The sequence below is a fragment of the Medicago truncatula genome, chromosome 8, assembly GCF_003473485.1.
Source record: "Medicago truncatula cultivar Jemalong A17 chromosome 8, MtrunA17r5.0-ANR, whole genome shotgun sequence".
NCBI classification, from domain to species: domain Eukaryota; kingdom Viridiplantae; phylum Streptophyta; class Magnoliopsida; order Fabales; family Fabaceae; genus Medicago; species Medicago truncatula.
Genome location: NC_053049.1, coordinates 28,454,869 through 28,464,031, shown reverse-complemented (window position 1 = coordinate 28,464,031; position 9,163 = coordinate 28,454,869). Strand labels below are relative to the sequence as shown.

Sequence of the window (9,163 nt, the reverse complement as noted above, 5' to 3'; positions counted from 1 at the left end):
CGAAGATCTTAGCAACTGAATTATCCAATTTCACAACATCAAGATTTTATTACTTTTCTCAAGAAACCAACCATGACAATGTCATCATCTTCTTCAGGTGGATCATTCAGGCTACGTTGGGATGTGTTTTTGAGTTTCCGAGAATAAAACACTTGCGAATGTTTCACTAAAAAACTGTATGAATCACTACACAAACAAGGTATTCACTTGGGTCAACTCACTACATCCACTCTCCTCTAACAAATACAATCATTGTAGGTCTGTCACGTCTAATAGGGTTGGGTTGTTGGTCCATATCTGAAACAATCAAAATCACACATACAAATAAACTAAAATACACAATGACAAAAAAAAAAAAAAGTAGATTCAACACATACCGAACACATTCATAATATATAATCCCAATGATTTTAGTTTGTAAAAGAAAAACAATTCATATTAAAGGACAATATTTCTAATGAATGCGACCTTACCTTATATTTGGTACTTGAAAAGCCTTGAAATGTGATGATTTAAAACAAAACCTTGAAAAATATGACAATGTGGGAGGTTCGAATTTTGGACGGTGAAAGAGAAATTTTAGAAAAAAGACGTAACCATTGAAAATGAAGGAAGTTTATAAATTTTAGAGAAATTACAATGAAAATACATAGATGTAAATACCTTAGTTGAATACAAAGATCTTCTCTACCTTAGATAGACATCAACCCTTTATCGTAAATTTCTATTATATTGGAAAAACAAAAAAGAAGAGAAGCGAGGAAGTCAAATAAAGTTGTTAATGTAATTAATGTGTCTATTTTGTATGTGATTAATATTAAATTTAAATTATTTTTGTCTGTATGTGTATTATATTTGACTTTTTATATTTAAAGATAATATTTGACTTTTTATATTTGAAGACAAGTTGATAGTATTAATTAAGGGTATCTAACGTAAACTAGTGAACGTCGGTCAATTCTGTCAAAGTCAAGTACTTCCTTTCATTTTCCCATTATCTAACGCATCGTAACTAATTGTATAATGAAGGAAGGAAGTTGACGAAGTCAAACAAGGTCTCCCACATGCCACAGACAAGACGCAGTGCTGTCTTTGTGGGTTATAGACATAGTTACAACAAACAAAACTATACTTGGAGTCAACCAATTAACAATAGTATCAAAGTAGTGAAGTAAAGTAAACGCTATATTCACATGTATTAGCATTATTTCTCATATTATACTATATTAAATTACTTTTCTCAAGAAACAAACCAAAATCATAATCACAAAGAATCATCAACACAAACCATGATGATGTCATCATCATCTTCTTCGGGTGGTGGTGGTGGTGGTGGAGCATTCAGGTTACGTTGGGATGTGTTTTTGAGTTTCCGAGGAGAAGATACTCGCGAATGTTTCACCAAAAAACTGTATGAATCACTTCACAAACAAGGTGTTCGTGCTTTCATGGATGATGAGGGTTTGGACCGTGGGGACCACATAGCTACCACTCTTCTTGAAGCCATTGATGACTCTGCTGCTTCCATTGTTATCATTTCACCTAACTATGCTGATTCTCATTGGTGTCTTGATGAACTCAACAGGATTTGTGATCTTGAAAGGCTTATTATTCCTGTTTTCTATAAGGTTGATCCATCTCATGTCAGGAAACAATTGGGTCCTTTTCAAGATGGGTTTAATTATCTTGAAAAGAGGTTTGCAAATGAAAAAGATAAAATTTTGAAGTGGAGAGACTCTATGCTTAAAATAGGTGGTCTTGCTGGCTTTGTTTTCAATTCTAGGTATATCTATATTTTGTAATCACCATTTTTTTTATTTTATTTTGTAATGGTAGTTGAAGTAGTGTCACTTACACGGACACCACACACCGATACCACTAATAACTCAAGATCAAACACTGCAGATTTCAAGTAGATACTCATCTTGAAATCTGCATTGTCTGATCTCGATCCAACGGTCACTAACTATGTGAATGCGGAACTTTGGTGACTACATAGAATTATATATCAACATGTGTTGCCCCTCAATCTCAAAGTGTCGGTGCTGCATCACTCTTTTTGGTATTATGCCCGTTGAAGCAAGCTTAATTTTAATTAAAACTATTGTTGAAATTACTTGAATAATAAATTTTGATCAGTGGTGCTTACTGTCTATATTCTCAAGGATTGTTCTTTTGATTCTGCTACACTTTCTTTTTTTGTTTGTTTAACTCTTTGTATTTTTTGTTGCTCAGTGATGATGATGATGGCGAGCATGATAATCTGATACGTCGTTTGGTGAAAAGGGTTTTGAAGGAATTGAGTAATACTCCAATGGTTGTGTCAGAGTTTGCTGTGGGGATCAATGAACGTGTTGAGAAGGTGATGGATTTGTTACAACTCCAATCCAACAATGTCAAGGTTTTGGGGTTGTATGGGATGGGTGGTGTTGGCAAGACAACCCTTGCTAAGGCTCTCTTCAATAGTCTTGTTGGTCGTTTCAAGCGTAGATGCTTCATATCAAATGTGAGACAATTTGCATCTAAAGATGATGGTTTGGTTTCTATTCAAAACAATATTATTAAAGATCTTTCGTCTCAAGAAGGAACTCGGAGTTTTATCAGTGATGTCAAAGCTGGTATTTCTACTATCAAAAGAATAGTTCGTGAAAATCGAGTTCTGTTAGTGTTGGATGATGTTGATCATGTTAATCAGCTTGATGCTTTGATTGGTAAAAGGGAATGGTTTCATGAAGGAAGCTGTATAATAATTACAACAAGAGATACAACTGTTTTGCCTGAAAAACATGTCAATGAGTTGTATGAAGTTACAGAATTGTATCCTGAAGAAGCTTGGAAGAATGAGCTTGTATGAAGTTACAGAATTGTGTCTCTTACGGGAAGAATGCCATTGGCTTTGGAAGTGTTTGGTTGCTTTCTGTTTGGGAAGAGAAGGTTGGAAGAATGGGAAGATGTTCTTGAGAAGCTGAGAACAATTCGGCCCGGGAATCTTCATGATGTGTTGAAGATAAGTTATGATGGGCTTGAGGAACAAGAGAAGTGTATATTCCTTGATATTGCATGTTTCTTTGTTCAGATGGGAATGAAGCGCGACGATGTGATTGATGTATTGAGAGGCTGTGGTTTTAGAGGAGAGATAGCCACGACGGTCCTTGTAGAAAAATGCTTAATCAAAGTAAGAGAGGACAATACCTTGTGGATGCATGATCAAATTAGGGATATGGGAAGACAGATTGTTCTTGATGAAAACCATGTTGATCCTGGGATGCGTAGCAGATTGTGGGATCGTGCTGAAATCATGTCTGTTTTGAAGAGTAAGAAGGTAAAGATTCAGAAACATTCCAAAATGCATGCATTGATTAAGATAAAGAGTTTGATTTCAACATTCCTCTTTGTTTTTCTAATGTAGGGAACAAGATGCATACAAGGAATTGTACTAGATTTTAAGGAAAGATCAACTGCTCAACCTCAAGCAGAGAAATATGACCAAGTTACACTTGATACAAAGTCCTTTGAGCCAATGGTTAACTTGAGATTGCTTCAGATCGATAATCTGAGTTTGGAAGGTAAGTTTCTTCCAGATGAACTGAAGTGGCTACAATGGCGAGGATGTCCTTTAGAATGTATACATTTGAACACTTTGCCACGTGAACTGGCTGTCCTTGATCTCTCCAATGGCGAGAAAATTAAAAGTTTGTGGGGATTGAAAAGTCACAAGGTATATGCTTCAGCTATATTATGCATAGCAAAACTTTAGTGATTGCAACCTTATTCACAATTATTTTCTTTAGTGAATCAGGACATATGTTAAACCAGTTTTTGAAACATCGAAGTTCTTTTCAAAATAATTTTCTGAAAACACAATTGTTACAAATACTTAACAAGGTGGTCAAGATTCTCTCCATTTCTCACAAGGAATGAAACGCTTCATTTATGAGAGATAGACACACATGAGGAATCGGTGGAACTTAATTTTAAAATTATTATTAAAAATGGGTTCTACCATTATCTCATTTCTTATATTTCCTCATAAACGAAGTCGGCCATTTCTTTTCAGAAATCGAGAGGATCTCAACTCCTTCACTAGCATAGGAGTCGCCTTTCACATGAATAAGGTGGCCTTGGCTACTCAAAAAAGAATTTATTTTAGTAAGTATATATTGTATATTTAGCAACTCTAATAATAATGTAAATGTAACTACCCCAAACAAGTTTATTTGCTAAAGATAATATTGATAAAGACATGGTTAATATATCTAATACATAGTCAATTATGGATGAATTTGACTCCTTGAAGTGTGGTCGAGCTCATTTTTCCTGAATACTATTGTCAGATTCTTTTCTCTTATTGCTGCTTCATTTTATAAAGAAAAAAAAAATCATTGTTCAATTTTTTGCTTATTGATTAGTTTTAAAAATGCATAAACATATTTTTCTTTATACTTGGTCTTTTCATGAAAATGCTACTTCGCACGCTGACAAGTCCTTTCTTTATCTAAAAAGGAACTTTATACTTCGCATGTTAAATGCTACTAATAGTTACAAATAGATAAAGAGAAAACTGTAAAGCCTAAAACTTGAATTCCTTAATCAGGAACTGCAATGTTAGTAGAACTTTTGCTCTGTTTTCGTTTGCTCAATATTGCTAGAGTATATGAAAACGTCACACAATGTATTGAATGTAATATATAGTAATGCAGAGTATAATGTATTATATCTCAGAATTATTTTCATATTACTTTGAATTTTATCATATCCTTTCTGTTATTTTGGTTACCATGCTCATGATTTCCTTATTTAATAAAGAGTTAGTACAAGAATAAAATATAGATGTTATTGGTCTTTTGCATACAACAAATATATCATTTCTTATCAAATAAATATCATTTTCGACATCAATAACATCTTATAAGATAACATCACATTGTTTAGCAGGTACCAGAGACCCTAATGGTCATGAACCTCTCCGACTGCTACCAACTTGCTGCAATCCCTGATTTATCTTGGTGTCTCGGCCTAGAAAAAATTAATTTGGTGAACTGCATTAATCTAACAAGGATTCATGAATCCATTGGCAGTTTAACTACATTGCTTAATTTGAATTTGACACGTTGTGAAAACTTGATTGAACTTCCTAGTGATGTATCTGGACTGAAACATCTGGAGAGCCTCATTCTTTCTGAATGCTCCAAGTTAAAAGCATTACCAGAAAACATAGGCATGCTTAAATCACTGAAAACACTTGCTGCTGATAAAACTGCCATAGTAAAATTGCCGGAGTCCATTTTTCGCTTGACCAAACTTGAACGACTTGTTTTAGATAGTTGCTTATATTTGAGAAGACTACCAAACTGCATTGGAAAACTATGTTCTTTGCTGGAATTATCTCTTAATCATTCAGGTTTACAAGAATTACACAACACTGTCGGCTTCTTGAAAAGCCTTGAGAAATTAAGTTTGATTGGGTGTAAATCTCTAACTTTAATGCCTGATTCTATAGGAAATCTTGAATCGTTGACAGAACTTTTGGCTTCCAACAGTGGGATTAAAGAACTCCCTTCTACCATTGGTTCTTTATCCTATCTGAGGATCTTATCAGTTGGAGACTGTAAACTTCTCAATAAGTTGCCTGACTCATTTAAAAATCTTGCCTCAATCATTGAACTTAAGTTAGATGGAACATCTATCAGATATCTTCCGGATCAGATTGGAGAGTTGAAACAACTTAGGAAACTTGAGATTGGGAATTGTTGCAATCTTGAATCATTACCGGAGTCCATCGGCCAACTAGCATCTCTTACTACACTGAACATAGTCAATGGAAATATTAGAGAATTGCCAGCGTCAATTGGATTACTAGAGAATCTAGTTACATTAACATTGAACCAATGTAAAATGCTTAAACAGCTTCCAGCTTCTGTAGGAAACCTGAAATCTCTATGTCACTTAATGATGATGGGTACAGCAATGTCAGACTTGCCTGAAAGTTTTGGTATGCTCTCAAGATTGAGAACACTGAGAATGGCAAAGAATCCTGATTTAGTTTCCAAATATGCGGAGAACACTGACTCTTTTGTGATACCGTCTTCTTTCTGTAATCTGACCTTGCTATCCGAGTTGGATGCCTGTGCCTGGAGATTGTCTGGGAAAATTCCGGACGAGTTCGAGAAGCTATCATTATTAAAGACTTTAAATTTGGGCCAAAATAATTTTCACAGCCTTCCTTCCAGCTTGAAAGGCCTTTCCATTCTCAAGGAACTCTCACTGCCAAATTGCACAGAGCTGATTTCGCTCCCATCACTTCCTTCAAGCTTGATCATGCTAAACGCTGATAATTGCTACGCATTAGAAACTATACACGACATGTCAAATTTAGAGAGTTTGGAGGAGTTGAAACTCACAAATTGCAAGAAACTGATAGATATTCCAGGTCTCGAATGCTTGAAATCCTTGAGAAGATTGTACCTGAGTGGTTGCAATGCTTGCTCCTCCAAAGTATGCAAAAGACTTTCAAAGGTTCTTATCTTCTTCTCTTTGCCCATAAATCCTGATACAGTGAATAATAAAGATTAATAAAAATGAGTACTAATCGTCTGTTACTCTGTTTACTTTTCAACAACATTTTCTATTTCATATTTTACTTTGTATGTGGATAGCTCTGATGACATTTTGCTATGGATTTTTCTTTATTATTATGATTGAAAAAGATGAAAGCTAACTAGAGAGAATCCATCTCCTGAAACACTAAAAACATTGTTTTTAATATTTTCAAAAATATTCTATCAAGTTTTAAATAAATTTTCAAAAATTTCAATAATATCTTATCTTTGAAAAATTTCAATAATATCTTATCTTTTCAGAAACTCATAATATCTTATCTACTTGTTTTTTCAGAGGAAATGGAAACTAGAAACACCATAAGTAAATGAGCCTTTTATTGCCTGTTGTTGCGTATATTTGTAACTTGTGGAATATTTATATGATAGGTTGTATTGAGAAATTTTCAGAACTTGAGCATGCCAGGAACCAAATTACCTGAATGGTTATCAAGAGAAACTGTAAGCTTTTCCAAGCGCAAAAATCTCGAGCTAACAAGTGTAGTTATAGGTGTTATTTTTTCAATTAAGCAAAATAATATGAAAAATCAAATGTCTGGTGTGGTTGATGTTCAAGCGAAGGTTCTCAAACTTGGAGAAGAAATTTTTAGTACAAGTCTATACATAGGCGGAGTGCCAAGGACAGATGATCAACATATATACTTGCGAAGGTGCAATAATTACCATCCATTGGTATCCGCTTTAAAAGATTCTGATACAGTTTGTGTGGCAAAGAGAAATCCTCCTTTTGATGAGAGGTTGGAGTTGAAAAAATGTGGAGTTCATTTAATCTTTGAAGGAGATGATGATTATGAAGGAGACGAAGAATCGTTGGACAAAGGCTTACAATCTGTTTCAGAAAGGTTGGCCAGGTTTTTTAAAACATGCGATGAAGGTGCTGATGCCGCAGAGAGTAAAGATGATAAGGGTCAACATGAATTGGAGGAGGAAAAAGAAGAGGTTGAAACTAGATTACTTGGTGCTAAAGGCAATTCCATTCTTGTCTTTCTGCTTAATCTATTCTTTGTGCTGTTGGGTTGGTTTTGGTTGAGGTGTATGTCAAGTGCTGAAAGAAAAGATTGACACATAATGTTTAATCACCAAATAATGTTTCTTAAGATACTCATTCTCACTTGATATGCCCTCTTACTTTTGTATATATATAATAGAAACCATTTTTGTAATTTACACACCCAAAAGGGAAGATGCTTCAACACCAAAATTAATTCACCTAGGAGGAAGGGATTTGAGGGAGGAGAGAAATTCTGTTCTTTTTTTGATCTTTTAAAAGAAGAAATCTGCCTTTCAAAAAAAAAAGAGAGAGAAGAAATCCATAATTCCAGAATTTTTTTATTAACTTTTTTTATGTTATTGGTTTTTGTTGAAAAAAATTATGTGTTCGTGTTTGTTGACGATGATGGTGAATGGGAGAGATGAAGATCATGTGATATAGGAACGTTGAAGGAAAGAGAAAGGGGAAAATAAAATAAAAATATTATTTTGTTTTTAATTTTTGTATAAATGTTTTAACTTATTTAATAACATAAATGACATCTAGAAATAAAAAATAAATAAAAAATTTTAAAAAGTCAAGTCAGCATGCTCGGAAACATTCCTATATATATATATATATATATTTTTTTATCTAAAATCCATTTGTTTCCTTTATAATTTTTTTGTACTTTAAAATAGAGTAAATTACACTCCCCTCCCTTCAAAGATGCTTGAATTACACTCCCCAGTCCTCTTATTTTAAAATATACACTTCACTTACCTCTTTTTCAAAACATATCAGAAAATATTTCACTCCCCTCCCTTGAGAGAAGCTTGAATTACATTCACTTCCCCTCTTATGTTAAAATCTACGCTTTACTCCCTCAACATTTGTTTTTTCCTAATAATCTAGCAAAATCTAACACACTTTGAAGAAAAATGGTATTGTGGATCCATTTTAATATAATCACATATTTATCCATATGCCGCTAGGTTACTTGACAAAAAAAAAAAAAAATTAACACAAACACATCACATATGAAATATTTATCCATAAATTTCCATAATATATATTCATAAAAGGAATTTGCTTACCGTTCACCATGGTCATGGATGAGAATGTGAGCGTTCACCTCTCTCAAAAAATTGCAGCCATTAATTACAGGTAAATCATAAATCGAACCTAAAGATTGTTACAACTTGTGTTGGGGGTCTGATGCAATAACTTAACCAAGAAGATAATGAAGATGAATATGATGAAGTGTGCACATAAATTTCAAAGATTGTTGTATATCTTAATTGTTGGGAAGAGACTACTGCACTTGAAACCTGAAAAGTTTGATGGTTAAGCATGTAAAACTCAAAGTGCATGGGGTTGCCACACTAACCTTTAAGTACGATTCGCCCCCACCAATAACTGTATAATGGATGCAATAGGAATGACCGGCGAATCCCCTTCAGGGTACTATGAGTTCCTTGACGTGTATTGCACAACCACACCTAGCGTATCTCCTAACAGTATTGTACATATTTATGGTTCAAGCAATTCACTCATGCATTAGACAATTGATGGA

General features: G+C 34.0%; 1 pseudogene; it reads left to right on the top strand.

The window, feature by feature from the left end:
* Nucleotides 1–1,042: 1,042 nt before the first annotated feature.
* LOC11409979 (disease resistance protein RPV1-like) lies at nt 1,043–7,818 on the top strand (annotated as a pseudogene).
* The last annotated feature ends 1,345 nt before the right edge of the window (nt 7,819–9,163 follow it).